The sequence below is a fragment of the Diabrotica undecimpunctata genome, chromosome 3, assembly GCF_040954645.1.
Source record: "Diabrotica undecimpunctata isolate CICGRU chromosome 3, icDiaUnde3, whole genome shotgun sequence".
In the NCBI taxonomy this organism is placed as follows: domain Eukaryota; kingdom Metazoa; phylum Arthropoda; class Insecta; order Coleoptera; family Chrysomelidae; genus Diabrotica; species Diabrotica undecimpunctata.
Window position 1 is genome coordinate 122,842,615 of NC_092805.1, and position 21,488 is coordinate 122,864,102.

The window sequence follows — 21,488 nt, forward strand, 5'->3', positions numbered from 1 at the left end:
ATAAACCAAAAAACGGAATATCGATTTAATCTATTATTAAGATCCAATGTTGAAATAAAGCAAAGATAGAATGAGTACGTTAAAAAGTTGCTAAGTGAAGAACACCAGACGAGAGACAAAGGATGCAGGGTCCCAAATGAGAATGTAATACTGGGGATAGTGAGAGATGAAGTTGTCGAGGCTTTAAATAGGATGAAGAATGGTAAGGCAGTAGGATCTGATGGAATACCTGTTGAGGTTTGGGAAGGCTCTAGGAGAGGAAGGGATTGACGTTTGTGGCAAATGATGAGTAGGATATAAGAGGAAGAAAGGATGCCCAATTTATGGAGAGAGAGCGTGATAGTATCACTGTATAAAGATAGTTTGAGTTCATGCCAGAAAGTACCAGAAAAGAGAGCTACATTTGATATCTACAGATCTTGAGAAGGTGTATGACATTAAGATGTAGTCAAGATCAAAATGACGTATGAAACAAAGGTTATGGAGATGTTTGATTGACAAAGTACACCAAAGTTTTCCGATGACGGTTGGTTTGCATCAACGTTTTTACCAAGTCTGTACCTGTTTAATCCTGTTATGGATGTACTGACAGCGAGAGTAAGGGAGAGAGCTCCTTGTTCAATGCTCTTTGCAAATTATATCGTGTTAGTGTAGGAGAGCAAAGAAATGTTGAAGAAGAAGTTGTAGGGTTGGAGAAGGGCCCTTGAAGAGGGAGGACTTAGCAAGTCGAAAACGGAGTATTTGTAGTTGGGAGGAAAAGAAATTATTGGGGACATCAAATTGGTGAAAAACTATTACGAGTAAGAGAATTAACTTACCTTGGCTCCTACATAACGAATAATGGGACACTAGGTCGAGAAATTGCCCACAAGATACAGGTTGGTTGGTTTAACTGGAAGCCAATGAGCGCAGTACTCTGTATTCGAAAACTCGGAAAAGGGCCGAAAGGAAAGATATACAAGAGTATGGTGAGGCCTGCGTTGGTCTACGGCGGTGAAATGTGACCTGTTAAGAGGGTTCAGGAAAAAAATATGGAGGTAGCTTAAATGAAAATGTTACGGTGGATGTTGGGTGAGACTAGAACGGACAAGATCAGGCACGACGTGATTAGAGAAACTTCTGGGGTGACTATAGTCTCAAGAAAGGTTCAAGAACAAAGACTGCAACAGATTGGTTAGAAATCAGGACTATGTGGGACGAAGGATAGAGCTGTTAGAAGTTGAGAGAAGAACTGTGTGGCAGAGAAAGAAGAGAAACGTTTACATGAACAAGGTACGATGGATAAAAATAGCGAAGAAGAAAAAGGAACAACGATACCTAAAACAGCGACATCAGGAATCTTCGATCTTTAATATTCTGTTTACATATTCATTAACTATAGTTATTATAATTAATACATTTGATCTGGATCTGGTTACTGTTGAGTGAATTGATATACTTAGTAATAGACGGAAATAGATTAAGGGGAAGGGTATTTTTTGCCTTTTTTTTTAATTTTTTTATTCGATAGTATAACTCTTTCCAGTATCCAGTATCCAGTTAAAATTTCAGAGTGATCGGAGTAAAATTGATGGAGTAATAGGCAGTTAGGCGTGAGTGAATTAAGTAAGTGAGGTGAGAGATTGAGGTGAGTGATTGAGTGAGGTGGTGAGTGAGCTAAGTGAGCTTGGCGAATGTGATGAGTAAGTGGGCACACATATAAATGGGAATAAGTACAGTGTCACGTTTTCATAATTATGTACTCGAATTACTAGAGCGGATAAATTGGCTGCAGATGCAACAAAAAAAAAAAACAGCGCTCGTCTAAAGCAGCCTCCTTATTGACTATATAATTATTTCACGTAAAAATGTCATTTGTCTATAAGCAGTTAGATCATTTTTATTACCACTTTGCTTCTTGGGTCCTCTGACTTCATTTGTTAGATTATAAGACCCTTTCCTTATTTTACTAACATGTAGTGATATTCTCTCTAAGAAGTAACTAACACGAAAATCCGTAAAAACATTTAAATTGGTATTTTTACGTACAGAACATTTTACCACAGCAGATCTGTTCTGATTTCTTTATAATTTTGTTGATTTTTGAGAAAGTTTTATTGACTTATGAGAAGGCCTTCCGGTATTTGATGCCTGAATACCTATTTTGTCAGCATACTACCAATATAGCCAAAATAAAGTAAAACTGGGATACGATAGTTAAAATTGGAACAGTTGGATAGTTAAGATTGACTCAGGGATACGTTACTCATTATGACAGATAAGATACATAATTTTCTTACGCTTACTTTTATTTCAAAATCATCGGAATTGTTTCAAACAATAACAATATCTTTCTAATTTGATGTACTAGTATGATTACAGTTACAACACAACTTTTCATACCCATCGTAACCCAATTCTTTTGCCAACTCCTTGATAATCCGACCTGGTTGTAAATGTAATGTACACCCATTTTTTTCAACAGTTTTATTTTGAAGAATACATTTTGACAGCTGGTGAAATTATTTTAAGGTTTTTTATGACACTTTTCATTCAGAATCCGTTTTTATTAATCTAGTAACGTTCCTTTTGTTTTAATATTCCTAAAATGAAAATAAACTCATAAACTATCACAAATTTCTAAAATTCCTATATAGCAGTGGCTTAAAGGTCTTTAACAAATTAAAAAGAAAAACATCAAACAAAAAACTGTAAAATGTGTAAGATAAAAGAGTCGTGAAAGTTTGTTTTGACTTCCCTAATCTTCCTTTAAAATTAACGGTGCTTTCAAGCAAAAACAGCACATAATAAAAGAACAGAAAGACGCCATCATTAATAGTATTATTGTTAGTGATGCATAGACGTAGGTATAATTTTTTGTTGATACATGGGGACTTAATAAGATATTGGTTCAAAGATTTAAACTAATGGGAAAGGGGATTTATTTGTTCAACAATAATTCACATTGATTCTTATTATATGAATTTGACTTTGTTTATTTATATCTTACATGTTTTTCTTTGTAGAAAAAATTATGAATCAAAATAATTAATTAAATCAAATTTTTAATACTTTGCAGTCACAAAAAAAAATACTGTTTTAACCGTGAGTATTAAAATTTTTCAAATATACGCTTAGCATTTTCCTTTTCACACATTATTCTTCTTCCAATTTCTATATTTTCCCCCTAGTCCTGTTTTTCATTTCTTCATTCTGGAACCGGATATGGCAATTTTATAATTTTGTCAATTTGGAAATAATTGGAACGAATTGTATAATCCGTGTGAAGAATTAAATTGTGTTCTTTGACGTTTATCAATGATCATTTCCGTATTCCTCTTTCATACAATGTAGTCGTTTAGCCTCCTAAATTTTTTATATATACGCTACATATATGCTTCGAGATCTAGACTTAAGAAAGCCCATATTATTCGTTTCGGAGATACCTTTAATCCCTGATTAATTTCTAAAAAGGCCTTTTTCAGGTATTTTTAGGTTCAGTTTTCTAAACTTCTAAGAGTATTTTAGCGTAGTCAATATACTTTTTTGCTTGCCTTAGGCTGCAATAATGTTCATTTACGGATATCTGCAGAATGGTTCTGGTAAATCTCTATCTCCTTAGTTAGTCACCTATCATACTACCAGCAATCTTGTTATTAGCAATTCCTTTATGCCCTGATACTCATTATTATGTATTTTTCTTGTGCTTTATCACTTGCTTACGGGGCTGTTTGCAGTGCCAAGTGATTAAGGAATAAAAATTTGTAGACTTCAGAATCTTTACTGTGGCTTGGTTGTCAGAGTTAATATAAAATTTTGTCGAATTCATGTATTTTCCAGATATATTGAGTACAAATACTGTACTTACATAGAAGCCGGTTTTCAAAGAAAACTAAAGAGTTCTGCTGCGTTCATAGATCTGTCAGCAGCTTTCGACATCGTCTGGCGAGAAAGAATGATTTATAAACTCTTATGCACTATTCCTTGTAAATACACCGATATATTAATAGAAAATATGCTCACTGACACAGAGTAAGTCTCTGTAGGATCCGAAGTAAGCGCCCACAGAAAATTTAAAAAACGGTCTGCCACAAGATAGTGGTAGGTACTCGGTACTCGCACCACTACTTTTTAGCCTTTACATCGTAGACATGCCGACAACAACATCAACAAAGTTTGGCTATGCTGATGGCTGGGCTTTATTAACCCAAACAAAGTCACTAGAAGAAGCTGAAGAGATTCTTACAAAAGACCTAGAGGTTATGGGAAATTACTTACAAAAATGGAGACTTCGCCTAAATGCCTCCAAGACCGAAGTAACCTGCTTTCACCTAAACAACAATCTGGCGTCAAGAACCCTTAACGTTCACTTTGATAACACACGACTTAACCACAATAAACATCCAAAATATCTAGGCGTGACCTTCGACAAAACGTTAAGCTTAAGAACATTTAAGTACAGTTTCCGAGTGGCTAAAAACCAGAAATAACATCATTCAGAAGCTCTGTGGCACAACATGGGGGGCATCGGCATCTACACTCAGGTCTTCAGGTTTAGCTCTTGATTATTCCGTAGCTGAATGCTGCACGCCAATATGGATCAACAGTGCCCACGTTAAAAAGATAAATATTCAAATAAATAAAAACACCATGAGAATGATTGCTAGAGTAATCAAATATACACCAACACATTGGCTACCAGTGCTGAGCGACATTCCACCACCACATCTTCGCCGACTCAATCTGCTTACCAAAGAATATAACAAGATCCTTAGCAACATGGCGCTGCCGATTCATAACTATATAGAAGATTCAACCAAAAGTCGACTGTGCTCCAAAAAATTTCCAATACAAACTGTCACAGAATTAAAACATGATCACCAAATGGATCCATGAATGTTCGACAGCTCAACCAAATACAGCCATACCTTGCATCACAGAGACACCTCCTGGATTTGACCTACTACGTAAGACCTGGTGCACACTTAACCGCATCAGAACTTAACATGGTCGATGTGCAGATATGTTGCATAAATAGGGCAAGCTACCATGACCGTCATGCAGCTGCGGCGAGGTCCAATCTATCAAGAACATAACGAAAGATTGCCACCAGCGAGCCTACGAGGGCAGTTCAGAAGACAGTATAAGTAAGGGCACGTCTAGAATGTCAATTTTGGGACCCTAAGAAAGGTGCAAAAAAGTTTGCCACTCCTTCCTCCGAGCTTCCCCCTGAAACTTTACTTGTAGTGGGGAAAAAATGTTTAAATCAAGAAATGTGGATGAGATACATAAAGAAATAAAGAAATAAAGCTTGCATGACACCAAACACGACCATCCACCTCTACCCCCTTGAAATCTATGAAATCTTAAATTTAAAAATGCTATTTTTATTGCAGATTCAAATTCTACGTGAAAAACTAACCAAGAATTATCTGAAATTTTTTTTTTCATTCGCGATAGATGACGTTTTTATTACATAAAAACAAATACAGAGTCAAAAGTCAGTGCAGTATTAGATAGAAATTTGAAATTTGTAAACTAATTTTATTGGTACTGAATACAATTTACGTAGAATCTGAATCTGCAATAAAAAATGGAGATTTATATTTAAGATTTCAAAGTTGCCCTCCGCCCCACCCCTAAGAGGGTAGATGTGAGAAGTTGTGTTTGGTGCCATTCGATATATTTTTGAAAAATATTGAACACCTGTTTTTTGATTTTTCATTTAACAATGTATTTCTCGAGATATCCGACCGTTTCCATAATTTTCCTAGGCTATCAGGATAAACCATATTTTTCAGATTATAGCACCATTTATCAACAATTCCAAAAATGTCCGGAATAAGTTACTTATTTTGTATAAGAAATCCAAATCTGCAATAAAAAATTAAGGTTTCTATTAAAGATTTCAAAGCTGCCCCCGCCCCAGCCCTAAGGGGAGGTGATAGTGATGTTTGGTACCATTCGGTAGATTTTTGAAAAATATCGAAAACTTTTTCTTGTTTTCGATGCAATGTAAATTTCTTGAAATATTCTACCGTCCCGCTTCTTCGGACACGCCCGGTATGGTACGTATATACTAAATATATTTAAATTAAAATCAGTTCTTGATTTCTTATAGGAATTATCCAGATTCCCCTTTTTTACAAATATTAAAAAATCAAAAGCACAAACGTGGTGATTACATCATTATTAGTAATTATATTTTCCGATGAATAGTTAAATAATAAAACTAAGCTATCTACTGATTTTTGTAAATACATTGAACTATACATACATCCTCAAGGTTCGAGTAGAAGGTTCAGTCTAAAAAGGTTCTGAAACTGTTTTTTTGTGGCATTTATAAGTTAAATATTGGAATTAAGCCACAATTGACTGTAATGTAAATTACATTTTTATTTTACTACTTTTGACGTTTCGATTTCCACTGTGGAAATGGTTTTCAAAAAAAGATTTTAAAAATTCTGCGAAAATGTATAACCAACAAGTTGTTGTTAGTAGGTTATGTTTTTCAAAATTGATGAATGACTTATTTCTTCTCAATCTTGTAGGCAAGGCATGCTTATGGTTAAAAAAATCTATGGGTTTTTTTGTATTATACGTTTGTGTTGTGTGTTTACCTAGATTATATGTTTGTGTATTATTTGTTGCATATGTATTGTATACAAATTGTGTATGTATAGATGTATGTCTCCGACTTCCTATTCATCCGATATTGTTGGTATATTCTTGTTTGTTGACTTCTTCTTTTAGCATTGGCAATCAAAGCCTGCTACAGGTTGCTAATGGATTTGCTACACGTTTATTTTATTAGGTAGGATGAGAGCTGCTTCTTTGACTGTTGTGTTTTTCATGTCCGTTTCTTTCATGATTATTGATGCATCTTTTCATTGTACTCTGTGCTCGTTGTTCCACACCCGTTTGCACATCTGAGATTTGTCGAAGTCTCTGTTCTTGATGTATATTTCATGATGATTTATCCTGACACTTAGTGGTCTTGAGGTTTCTCCAATATAGAAATTTTTGCATTCTCAGGATATTTTATAGTTGCAGTTCTTTGATCTTGCGTGTGATCAGTCTATTAAGAGTTTTCTTTTCTTAATTTCCAGTATGTTTTTGAGTTTTTTCCATTTTTTTTTATTCAGAAACTACCTTTCGTTATAACTTCGTTCTGCTTTTTTATCTGTTAACAGTGGTGTCCAGCTTGTTATTGCTTTATTGCACTACGTATAAAATTATTTTAAGATTATATTTTTACAATTCATGCTCCATCTATCCCTTCTAATTGTAAAATTTAAATGTATGCAAATATTTGTGTATTCAGCAAGATACACATAAACAAAAAATGTATTTTTTTAGGAATGGAAAACATAATATTTTTATCATGATCATGAATGTGTTGCTTGTGTGAGTCCATTTCAAATAGGTAAAATAAATAAATTAGACTTACTCACAATCAATTTAATTTTACTACCCAAAACAACTGGTTTCGCTTTCAAAAATTTGCGAAGCATCTTCAGGTCAAACGGTAGAAAGTAAATTAAATACTGAAATTATAAAAGCCCATATTAGGGTTCTGTCTTATAAAGATATAGATCAAAAAAGTCATAGTAATTATGCCAATATTACATATCTGTGTATCTATTACATTATCTCTTACCACAAATTGGTAAGAGATAATCTATTGAATTGTAATAAATTAGAAATAAACAAAATACTACTTACATGCCTGTACAAGAATTTTTATATAATGATTCGTGATACATAGTTCAAACTATCCTGTATTGCTGATAATGGGTGATCTTCGGTCAACGTTGTAACTGTCTGACAATTAACGAGGAAGTTTCTTGAGAGGTGAGATTGTAACAGATGATATAGGAGTAAGGTATATGCGATTGTTTGTTAAATGAAAGAGTGATGTTTTATATTATTTAAATTATTAAAGTTATTTATATTTATTCAAGAGATATATTTAAGAAATGTGTGTTAAATTATTGAAATTTTTTACAGAAAAAGGACAGTTATATGACAATATTGTGATTATCAAATTTTTGATAAAAAGCATTTAATTTCTGTTAAGGCAGAGAATTGTGATGTCAAATGTTAAAATTATAAAACTAAAACACAATTAGGGACAAATAGAACATCAATAAAAGGATAAAATAGACATAAAACTTTTAAAAAACGGGTCTTATTGGCACTACATTACTTGGTAGGAGAGGAACTGGTAAAAATTGAGTTTTTTTGTTGTCTACTACTATTTTAAGATTTAAGACTCAAATTTACCTCTAAAGGGTAGTAGAATTAAATTGATTGTGAGTAAGTCTAATTTATTCCTTTTACCTATTTAATATTTTTATATTTCAAAAAACTTTTATTCTTAGGACATTATCGAACTATAATAGTTATTATTTGTTTCAAACTATCACTAAAAGACGAAAATTACAACTGAAAATAATATTACGAAAAACAAACCTATGAAATAAATGTATTTTATTCACGGCTTATACTCCATTTCCATATTCATTTAATAAATAAATATTTATACTCTTAGTTCATAATAGAAAATATAATTTTATTTGTCCTTTATTAACAACCCGCCACTGTTCACTCACCAAAATATTATTTTTAGTTGGGGATTTGTAGGAATTTAGTAAAAGTTGTGACTTTTAGCTCCCGTGGGACAAATGTCACGTATAAATCTATTTGAGCACGAACTTACTGCCTACTTAATGGTTCTCATGGTTTAGAAACGGAAGTCGATAGATTAGATTTGGTGAAATCTCTATCTTTTTCCTATTTAGATAACTTTTGTAATCGTAAAACAAGGTATTCCGTAATTTCCTTTTTATATAGATAATATTTTTGCTAAAAAAGATTTAAATACTGTAAGTAAATTTAAATAAAAATTCTAATGTTCTTGCCTGCGAATGATCCACTTTTTTAGATTTCATAATGTCTTTTTATAATAATTAGAATATGTTGTGTTATTTTTGCTGCAGAATTAATGCTTACCAGTTTACCAGTTCATGACAATTGGGCTAAATATTAAATACTATAGAGTATCATTTAGCCATACTGTGATAACGGACCAACTAGATCCAGACATAGAAATAAAACGTAGAATAGCAATGACTAAAACTACTTTTATGAAAATGAACTCATTTCTTTGCAATAATCATCTCAGTTTAGAACTAAGACAAAGAATGGTTAAGTGCTATGTTTGGTCCGTACTTTTGTATAGTGCAGAAGTGTGAACGCTAAAAGTATCGATCATGAACAAAATTTAAGCATTGGAAATGTGGCTTCATAGACGAAAGCTGAAGATACCTTAGACAGCAAGGAAAACTAATGAAGAAGTACTAAGGAGCGTCAACAAAGATAGAGACCTGGTAAAGACTGTTAAATATCGAAAAAGTCTTATCTGGGATATATAGTAAGGAAAAGTCGATATAAAATATTACAACTGATCCTTAAAGGCAAAATAGAGGGCCGTAGAGATGTAGGAAGAAAACAAGTTTCTTGGTTAAAACTCAGATATTAAATGCAGGACACTTATTCCATATTGCAGAGGATCCAGAAGCTTTCTCAATGGTGATCGCCAACGTAGGATATTTCTGATATGGCACGCGAAGAACATGAAACAATTGAAGTAGACGGTACTTAGCGTGTCTCAATATGAGGCGTATTCAAGTTTTCTTTGTTTAATTGTGCTCACGATTTCTTTCTTTTTTCCAATTCTGTGGATTACCTCTATGTTATTTATATGTACGGTCCAGGGTATATGAAGAATGCGTTGGTACACCCACATTTCAAATGCTTCTAGTTTTTTCGTGAGCATCTGTCAGCGTCCTGGCCTCCACGCCACATAGTAAGATCGGAAAAATGTATCATTTAACTAAACATAGTTTTAAAGAAAGGACAAATCCTTGCGCATAACGAGCTTTTCCATATTGTTAAATGCTGCTCTAGCTCGTTCCTATTTTGTTTCCTTAACTATCAAGCAGGTTGTTGATTTTTTGCTTATCAGCATCCATTTTGTCTTCTTGAAGTTGAGGCTCAAGTCTACCATTGCCTATTAATCCTTTTTATTGTATGTTATAAGTTATAATTTATCTGTACTACCAGAAATGACCACGTTGTCATAGGCATATCTTATGTTCTTTATTTCTTTACTTTTTTAAATATTTTCTCGGTGTAAATATTAAACAGGAGTGGGGATAAAATACAACCCTGTCGGTCACCTCTTTTGATCTCTACACTTTAAGTGATTTCATTGCCTATTTTGCCGCTTCTGTTGGAGTCCAGTATAGGTTTACCACAAGAGTTAAATGGAAGTTGTAAATGAAATACTAATTTATTGCAATCTTGTAATTCAGTTAATAAAAATATATACTTCTTCTTCTTCTTCTTCTTGGCCTTCTGTCGTCCATGTTTGGACATAGGTCTCTCCCAACTCCTTCCATCGGTCTCTATCCTGAGCAACATATTTCCAATTTCTTCCGGCTATTCTTTTAATATCATCAACCCATCTCATCTGTGGTCTTCCTCTTGGTCGTTTACTTTCGTAAGGTCTCCAATGTTGTATTGTAGTATTCCAACGTTGGTCTTTTTGTCTAGCAGTATGGCCCGCGAAGCTTCATTTAATTTTGGCAATTTTTGTTGCTATGTCCTCGACTTTTGTTTTGGATCTTACCCAGTCGTTCCTCTTTTTATCTGACAATCGTATACCTAACATTGCTCTTTCCATTGTTCTTTCTGTTGTGGCTAGTTTATTCATGTTTGCCTTAGTTAGGGTCCAGGTCATGATAGGAAGGATGGATGATGTCATGATAGGAAGGATACATTGGTTGAACACTTTGCTCCTCAAGTATTGGGGTATTTTGCAGTTCTTAAGTATCCAACTAAGTTTTCCAAATCCTGCCCATGCTAGTCTTGCTCTTCTAGAAATTTCCGCACTTTGGTTCTCTTTGTCAAGTCTCAGGATTTGGCCTAGGTAGAGATATTCCTGGATTTGTTCTATCTCACTGCCATTTATAGTTATACGTCTGGGGTCATCTGTGTTTGTCATTATTTTTGTTTTTTTTTATATTCATTTTTAGGCCGACGTATTGGGAGCTGGCTGCTAGTTCCCCCATCATAATTTGCAGTTCCTCGAATGTGCTCGCTATAATCACTATGTCGTCAGCGAATCTGAGGTGGTTTAACTTGTTGCCATTAACGTTAATAACATAGGCTGACCAATTTGTAGTTTTGAAGACGTCTTCTAGGGCTAGGTTGAAAAGTTTTGGCGATATTACGTCTCCTTCTTTCACTCCTCTCTTAATGAGGATGGAATTTATATTTTCGTCTAGTTGTACTATCATAGTTGCATTTTCATATATATTATGTATTAGTTGCCTATATCTCGAATCTATTCTACAATTATTAATAGCTTGTTCTATGGCCCAAATCTCGATACTATCAAATGACTTTTCATAGTCGACGAAGGCAAGAAATACGGGTATTTGATATTCATTTGCCTTCTCTATCAATGTTCTCATTGTCAGCAGATGGTCTGATGTACTATATCCTCTGCGGAAGCCAGCCTGTTTAACAGGTTGGTAATTGTCCATTTTGTAGGTTAACCGGTTGTTAATAATTCTCATATAGTTTGTATACTTGACTGAGCAACGATATAGGTCTATAATTCTGTAGATCACATTTGTCCCCTTTTTTGTGTAAGAGTATTACTAGACTCTCGTTCCAGTCTTTAGGGATCTTGCTATTATGGAGACATCTATTAAATAGCTCTGTTAGTACAGGGATTGTTAATGTCTTGCTTGTTTTCAAGAGCTCGGCAATTATACCGTCGTGTCCTGGGGCTTTATTATTTTTTAGCTCTTTTAAAGCTCTTTCTATTTCGAATCCCTTTATATTTGGTAGTACTTCTGATCCCACGTTTTTTATTTTTCTTTTGACGTTCTCCTTTGTTGTTTCATTAGGCTGGCCTTGCGAGCTGTACAGGGATGTGTAAAAGTCTTCGACAATATTTGTTATTTTATATTTTTCCTTCTCTTCCTTATTGTTGGGGTCTTTAATTTTGATGATTTTTTGAACTCCCAGTGCGGGTCTTAGACATTTTAAGCCTCTGTTGTTTTCAATGACTCGCTCTATTAAGTTCTCGTTCCATTTTTGTATGTCGCGTTTTAGTTCTTTTCTAATTGTTTTATTAAGTTAAATTAAATAAACGCCATACTCTGTATTCTTGAGTATGGCGTTTGTTTTGCGCTAGTAGTTGTCTTCTTTCCGTCATTAGCTGTTTAGTTTCATTGCTTATTTTGTCTTCTTTAGTCCTTGTTTTCTTTGCGACCTGTAGTCCTGCTGCGAGAAGGTTTTTATTTATGTTTCTATTAATCTCGTCAATTTGATCTTAATTATTTGAAGGATCAGATTCGAACTTATCTGCTAAGACCTCTCGGAATTGCTCTTCATTTGTTCTTAGCTGAAAGGCATCTATCCTCGTTGTTTTTTTAAAAATCATTTTTCACTCTTCTTTCATGTTATATAAAAATGTATACAGAAACATTATAATTGTAACTTCTTTATTCCGAATAGTTTGTAAACGGACGAATAATTAATGTGTTTTGTAGTTTACTTGGTTTGTTGTAAGGCTACAATTTCAAAAAATTAAATTGTTTTTCGACTTATATTATAATGGTACTCAAATCCCCGTTTGCGCCGTGACCGGATCTGTCTTCTATCTCCGGTTTGTACTGATTCTACTACCCAAACAAAAAAAATTCGAGTTCAACTTTTTACTGCTTATTCTTAGTATAACTGCCGATCACGTTCTGCCCAATAAAGAAGCGCTCACTAATCACAAAACAGCGTCCATGCTCACATATCCCATTATAAAAGTCTAACACGGCCGTCGTTAGAGGACAATTATTTGAATCGTCGATACCAATTTAAATCGGAATCTTTTGAATTTTTAATAGAAAATTATTTTCATTCGTGGGGCGTGTAACTAAAGAACGCGCACGTGAAATTTGAATGCGTGCACGTGCTATTAGCGTTGTAGGGACATTTAAAAATTGTTATTCAGATTTTGGAGATTTATGTTCAAATTTAACATATTATTTTTGAAACACGAAATGTTATGTTCAACTTTTAGTCCAGTCGTCACAGATTTGACCTCTAAAAATCATACGAACAAGCTGAATTTTGCTGAGAATGTCAATAATTTTGGAATCCCAAAAAAAAGCAAAAGAGTTTACCGCTTCTACCCCGCGGCTACCTCCTAAAACGCCACGAACGGGTCGACAAAATAACAAGGGGGCGAAAAAATCTAAGCTGGGATAATTTTCAACAAAAATATTTATTTGCACTTTTTGTGTAAAATAAACCGAAAACAACGCTTAAACGACCAGCGATTTTGAATGTGAGTTGCACACGCGAGATTAATTTTAAATAAAATTTATATCAACTCAACGGTAAAAATTGTATATTTTTTGATCAGAATGTCCTATTGACAAAAATTATCAATCAAATGCATCTAAAAGAGTGCAGCTTTCGTATGTATGTTTTGTATTTTGCCGAAAATAATCAATTTTTATAAAAGTGTTAAATAAATAAACGTAGCGCGATTTTTGTCATTTTTTATAATTTTCATGAGATAAATAAAATTCATCATTAGTAAATTATACGATCATTAGGAAAGTAAAAAAAAAACGAAGTTGTCCAAGCCAATTCAAGCAGAAGAGAGGATCTCAACTCACCAAATGAATTTAAAACAAGTGAGGCTGGAGAAACTTTTCTTTTGTTTAACTCAGGACGTATAGAATCTCATAGAATCTTGATTTCTTCACTCAACGCAACATTACTCTATTGGCACAATCCTAATATTGGTATGCTAACGGCACTTTCAAAGTAGTTCCAACGCAAGTAGAACAACTCTATACAATTCATGGACTAAAGGACAATGTGGCCATTCTTTTGGTATTCGCTCTATTGCCGAATAAGACAGAGCAGACATATTAAATTCTTACAAGAAATAATTATTTTTTTGCCTGCTGGTGCAGCAACGCGTAATATCATAACTGATTTCGAATTGACTGTGATAAATGGTGTACAACAAGAATTGCCAGATACTGTACATAGGAGATGCTTTTTTCATTTTTACCAATGCATCTTTCGCCATATCCAGCCAAATGATTTACAAAGCGAATACAAGCAGAATCTACAGAAAGCTTTACCTTTAAAAATGCCTCCGGCCTTGGCATTTGTTACCACAAATGACGTGGTTAATGCTTTCGATTATATCTGTGACCAGAACATTTTCCCACCAAAGTTTTAGGTTGCCCTGGATTATTTCGAAAATACCTGGAATGGCTGGTCACAACACAGGGGGCGTCAACGACGTCAACCAGTTTTTGCCCATACCATCTGGAATAGTTACGATGGAGTACGGGATAAGTACATATCATTTGTATACACATATGTGTATACAAATAATGTTATCAAAAGTTGGCATAGCGAATTCCAAATGAAAATAAATACTGACCATCAGGCATTTAGAAATTTATTTCCGCCCTAAAACGAGAGCAAAGTTTAAATGACCTAAAAATTAAACAGTACATAAGTGGCGAACAACCACAAGTGGACCATAGAAGATATAGAGACAGTACTGATAGGTTAATGCGTTTTATAAACAAGTATGAACCACAAATTAAAATCTGTGATCATATACGTGGAATATCACATAATGTGTCATGTCATTAAAAGTATCTTTCTTATGTATATTTATGTATATATTTTGCATTATTGTGAATAAACATTTGGATATATAATTTTCTTTTTTATTCGAGCAATTTTCATGTCGAGCAATTAATTTCGAGTAATTGATTTCAAGCAACTGCGTTCGAGCAATTGGCCTAGAATCTTATGCAACGATGCCACGGGCCAGGTTTTTACAAATAACGAGCTGAATGCGTTTTGATGATAAATGTACTCGGGAACACCATAAAAACAAACTGACTAACTGACACCTATTTGAAACGTGATTGAAATGTTCATAAGTAATTGTCAAAAACACTATAATCCAGGTTCTCATCTTACCGTTGATAAACAGTTAGTGCCATTTCGTCGTTTAGAGTCTACATGAAAAGCAAACCAGCAAAATATGGGATTAAGATCTGGTGTCTTGCAGATGCTGATACCGCTTATTGTAAGAATTTACAAGTGTATTTGAGGAAACAAAAAATTACTCCGGAAGGCGACTAAGGAAAAAGGGTAGTCTTAGATTTGGTTTTCATTCTGAGCCCAATCCGATTCGAAATCCGAATTGAGAGTCACTCATCTGGAACTCACACTTCTTGTAAATTCGTGTATGGATAATTCTGAGAAAAGTTTTAAGGACATGAGACATCAAGCTTAATATTCGATAATTATCGCATTGTGAGGAATTCAATTTTTTTGGTAATGCTACGAATGTTGATTTTAGGTAGTCTGTTGGTATTTTACCTGTGTCATATATCTTATTGAATATTGCTGTTATTAAGTCTAGGCTTTTACTTTCATTATCTGCAATTAGTTTTAGTATTTCAACATTGATTTTGTCTGGACCGGTGGCTTTTCCATCTTTCTGAGATTTTACTGCGTGGATCACTTCTTCTTTGGTTATTTCTGGGCCTTTTTCATTTATTCGATTATCTGTGGATGGTGGGGAACAAGATCTATCGTCGTCAAAAGAGTTTGTATGTATTCTTTAAAAGAAAAATCCTTAGACACATATATAAGGGGGTGAAAGAAAATGACATATGGCGCAGAAGATATAATTTTGAACTATACACAGCATACAATGAACCCGAGGTTATAACATCCATAAAGATCGGACGTCTGCGCTGGATGGGCCATGTTGAACGGATGTTGGAGACTGAAACACCAAAACATATAATGTGGCAAACACCAGTAGGGAGAAGGTCAAAGGGAAGACCCAAACTTAGATACATGGAATAAGTGGAATAAGATCTGAAAACACTTAAGATTACAACTGGAAAAACAAATCAAGGAACAGAACAGAATGGCGGAAAATCCTAGAACAAGCTAGGATCCAGAAAGAGTTGTTGAGCTACTGATTATGATGATGATTACTTTTATACCGAATAATTTCCTAAATATAAGTTTGATTATATTGTGGAGCAGCAATGAAGAACTAGCGAACTAATTATACTATTCAAAAAAGGAGATAAATAACAGCCAGAAAACTACAGAGGTATAAACTTGTTAAATACTACCCTAAAACTTAGAACTAAAATTCTATAAGAACTAATGCATCAGAGAATAAGTTTAGCCGATGAACAACAGGGTTTTCGTGCTGGAAAATCGTGTATAGATACAATATTCGTCATAAAGCAAATAACTGAGAAATCACTAAAGTATAATAGACCAGCACTTCTGTGTCTGATATAGCATTCGACAGAGTAAGACCCAAAGACGTAATCCATCTTCTATATAATAGACAAGTTCCCCTAGATATAAAAAATATCGAAAAGATCTACCAAAACAATAAAATGGTAGTTAGAATAGATGGACAACTTACAGAACCTATAGACAAAGGCAGCAGAATAGGACAGGGGGACTCATTGAGCCCTATGCTTTAATCATGGATAAAATCATCAAAAGTGTCAACAAAGGAAGAGGACACAGAATAGGAAACAAAGAAATAGAAATACTCTATAGATAGCCCACGATGAAGATAGTCTGCAAATAATAGTCCAAAGATTTAACATAAAAGCAAAAGAATTTAATATGACAATTTCAACACAGAAAACTAAAACAACAGTAATCAGTAAAGAACCAATCAGGTGGCACAAGCATTAAACAAGTAATCGAAATAAAATACCTTGAAATTACGCTGACCAGCTATGAAGACCTGGAAAAAGAAGTGATAGATCAAGTACAAAAAGCCAATAGATTGACACTATATGACGAAATCGACATATTAAAACTGAGATGAACTCAAAAATTTATAAAGCCAATGTAAGACCAATAATGATATACGCATCCGAAACAATACTTGACACAGCCACAACACAAAGACTACTGAAAAAGACAAAGATGGGAGTACTGAAAAAAAATTACAGGAAATACGCTAAGAGATCAAAACAGAATTGAAGACATTGGAAGAAAATTTAACGTACAGTGTATAAACGAATGTACACTAAACGGAAAAGAAGAATGAAATAACCGGATAAGCAAAATGGGGGAGAACCATGTGGTCAAACTAGCAAGAGATAAATCATCAATCGGTATAATTCGCCAATTAACAAGCAGAACTGGTTATAAAGAGAAAGAAGAGGAAAAAAGAGAAGAAGTTTGATAATATTTTGCCCATTGTAAACAAAAACGTAAGCAAAAAAATCAGTTATAAACACTTCAAATGTACTATTCTACTCTTCCATCGTATAACACTTTATTTGTTAGATACAACGAACACAAAACAACAAATAATTTTAAATTCATATTCCTTTGCCCCCTAAAATAATCCATCACTCTTGATAATTTATTTACATAAACGCACATACGCATATCACAAAAAGTACAAAAAGGGCACTCGTCTAATATGACAAGAGACACCACCTAGTGTCGAGTGTCAAATTCCTCTCGAAAGCTCTTTTGAATTTTTGACATGAAGCGCTCTTCAACATTTGAATAAACGCCGTTGTATGCAAACATGAACGACATGAGGACAGGGACAGGTAAAACCGTTTGGATCCTTTCGGAAGAAACTCTTTCTCACACGATAATCGAATGCGGAAGGGCCGAGAAAGGGTTAGCCGTGTCGAATTGCCCTAGGGCAAGGACGATATTCCGATTTCGATATATATTGGCGTTTTACGAGGTTGACGCGTGTCTGGGCTATTGGCACCCATGAATACTTAATGCGAGTAATCAAATGACCGTCAGCGAAAAAAATCACAGTGTGAAAAAGGCAGATATGGATAATTGAATTTAACTATGTAGATGCAGTAAACTGTTATAAGGGAAAAATTTGCGTCTAACGACTCGAATACTGTATCAATCAAAAACAAACTATCGAAGGTATTTAGTCAGTCCTATAATTAAATAAATAAATGAAATATTTGCTGACGTATCATTTGCTCAAATACCAATATAAAATAGAAAACTTACCAAGGTCACTCTCTTCTTTCAACTCAACTTCTGTTCACTATGGTATTAGGTGAAATTTAGGTGAAAATTAGGTGAAAATTACGATAAATATTAGAATCCATAAAACTTCCCAACTTTAACATAAAGAACAAAAAACATTTGAGTAGAAATTAATATTTTTTTATATTTTATAAAGTTTTATACTGCCAACATACGTTCACTAGAGAAAAAAGACAAGAAGGCCTAAACACTTCCAATAGAGATATTAACAAATATTGGAATAAACACCTGTGATCGAAGAATTATTAGCAATCTTTACTGGAATCAAACATCATCTATCCGTACAGAGGAAGGAGAATTCGATGATATCAAAATCAAACGTGGGGTCCGACAGGGATGTATACTATCACCCTTGCTGTTCAACATATACTCTGAGGAAATCTTTCAAGAAGCAGTAGAAGATGTTAAAGCCGGAGTTCGATTTAACGGCGAATGTATCAATAACATCAGATAGGCGGATGACACGGTGACAGTTATGAAGCATTCGCTGACAGTTATGAAGCCCTCCAGGAGCTAATGAATAGAATTACAGAAGTGAGTTAGAGATATAGACTTTCACTGAACATTAAGAAAACAAAATGTGTAATCATCTCTAAGAAGGAACAGCAAACTGAAAGAATCAGTGTGAATGGTCAACCAACAGAAAGGGTAAAAACATATACTTACCTTGGTACGAACGGCAATGAAAATTGGGACCATTTCCTAGAAATAAAATCTATTCAAATGCCACGATTTATCAGTACCCATAAAAATCAGGTTACTACTATGTTATATCTTTCCTATACTGTTGTACGCAGTTGAGTCGTGGACACTCACAGACGCTACCTATAAGAAAATTGAGGTTTTCGAAATGTGGCTTTATCGTAGAATCCTGAAGATATCCTATACCGGCACGTTACCAACCAGGACGTTTTATTAAGAATGCAAAAAGGAAAAGAATTGTTAACCACAATAAAAACAGCCAAAATTGAAAACCTCGGTCACATCATGAGGAACCGCGAAAGATATGGGTTGCTGCAATTAATTCTTCGAGGAAAAGTAGAAGGAAAACAATGACCAGGAAGGCGAAGAATTTCCTGGCTGAAAAATCTACGTCCGTGGTTCAACACAAAAACCACCGCTTTTCAGAGCCGCAGTTTGCAAAATACAGATTGCCATGATGGTCGCCAACATCCGAAACGAATAGACACTACAAGAAGAAGAAACAGCAAAATTCTTCTTCTAGTTCCATAAACGTTATCGTTCGTTGGATATCATGTTGGCTACCACATTCGCTATCGTGACTTAGATAGTCGATTTTCGTCCATTGTCTTAGATTGTTCAGCCATGATGTTCTTCCTATACCAGGACCACGTTTATTTAAGATCTTTCCCTGAATGATCAGATGTACAAGTTCATATATTTTAGGGTGTGTCACAATGTGACCGACGTATTTCAGCTTGCATTTCTTTACTATATTATCAGTTGTGTTATTTGGTTCAATCAGCTAAGGATCTTCTTATTTCTAACTCTGCCTTCTTCTTCTTTTTATGTAGACATGACTCTGTCTATTTTTCAATGTGCCTCCAGTAAGTTGTCATTCCATCGTTTTCGTGGTCTTCCTACTGATCGTCTTCCTATTGGGAAATCATCTCTTGCCATCTTTACTACTATATTTGTTGTCATTTGGCTTATATGATCGTTCCATTCTACTCTTCTATTTCTTACCCAGTTCTTGATGTTCTCCACCTTGCATCTACGTCGTATATCTGTACTTCTAGCTTTGTCCCATAGTGTCTTACCATTAATTTTTCCAAGTGTTTTCATCTCTGCTGTTTCTAACATCCTTTTTGTTCTCTCTGTGTCAGGTCGTGTTTCTGCCGCATATGTCATTATTGGTCTGATGACTGCTTTGTAAATTCTGCCTTTCGTTGCTTTCCCGATATTTTTATTTCCCAATATTGTTTCGTTCAGACAACCTGCTTCTCTGTTTGCTTTATTCACTTGATCTTCCACTTCCGTTTCGAGCTTTCCGTAGCTAGATAATGTGATGAATAGATATTTAAACTCCATCACTTGTTCTATTATCTGACCTTCCAGCTCCAATTTACATCTTAGGAAATTTACTGTTATAACCATGCAATTTGTCTTTTATGAGGAAATTAACATGTTAAATTTTTTAGCTGTTATATTAAATTAGTACAGCATACGCTGTAAATCATCTTCACTTTGAGAGAATAGTATTGCATCGTCTTTATAGCAGATTATTTTAAGTTGTTTTTCTCCCATTTGGTACGCTTTTTTTAGTTCTTACTTTTTTTATTATTATTATTTCATCTATTATCAGGTTGAACAATAGAAGACTCAGGGAATCTCCCTGTCTTATCCCATTGCCAGCTTCAATAGGGTCGGTTAGTCCTTCTTCTACTTTTACTTTTATTGTGTTGTTTTGGTGGATATTTACGATGGTTTTGATTATTCCTAGATGTACCTCTCTTACGGTCCACAAAACATAGATATGCTGGTTTGTGGTATTCTAATGATTTCTTTTGTACTTGCCTCATTATAAATATAGCATCGGTGCATGATTTTACGATAAAAAAACTTGTTGTTCTTCTGTTAGTGTTATAATTTCATTCAGTTTATTTGTTATCACTTTGGTTGTTAATCTAACTTTGTCCTCCCAGCATATTCTTAGTAGTTAGATGTACACCCACGTCTCACTGTAACCTCACTTAGAGTCCAAACTTCCTCTTCATACAATAGCACTGGAAAGATCTAGCAATATGTCATTCGACCGCGCAGATCAATACTAAGGTGATGACTGCAAAGTAGATGCTTATTTTCATAAAAGTAGTTCGAGCTCATTATTTTCGGCATTTAATTTCTACGGTTGGATCCCAGTTTTCATTGATATTACTGCCAAGATACATGAGTTTTTCTACTCTGTTTATTACGGCATCTCTAACTTTTATACCGTCATCTTGTATACAATTTTGTTTGCTAACCATTATATATTTAGTTTTGTTAATATTGAGTTTTAATCCATATTGATCACAAATTTGTTTTATTTTCTCCATTAGATTTTGAAGGTCTTCTCTGCAATTAGCCAGCACTAAGGTATAGTCGGCATATCTGATATTGTTCACAGTTGCAGCATGTGCGCATGCTGCAACTGTGAACTCAAAGCCCTTTGAGCAGTTAATTGTATACATCTTTCTCTATCTTCCATAGATAGTTCGAAGTAAAGGAATGTAGTACAATCTACGATTAGTAGATTTCTTGGAGCGAGCAATAAGAACGCCACGCTCTCTTTC

The 21,488-nt window shown here is 34.3% G+C and overlaps 1 protein-coding gene and 1 long non-coding RNA gene across 3 annotated transcripts in view; both read right to left on the minus strand.

Moving 5' to 3' along the window:
- Positions 1-21,488, minus strand: part of kat80 (katanin p80) — a 270,406-nt gene that overhangs the window by 132,289 nt on the left and 116,629 nt on the right. The gene's annotated exons all lie outside the window — the stretch shown is intronic.
- LOC140436160 (uncharacterized) lies at positions 2,350-8,691 on the minus strand. The gene is made up of 3 exons (XR_011950253.1): positions 8,455-8,691; positions 5,686-5,853; positions 2,350-2,582 (listed from the first exon to the last, which is right to left on the minus strand). It is a non-coding gene; the product is annotated as an uncharacterized lncRNA (long non-coding RNA).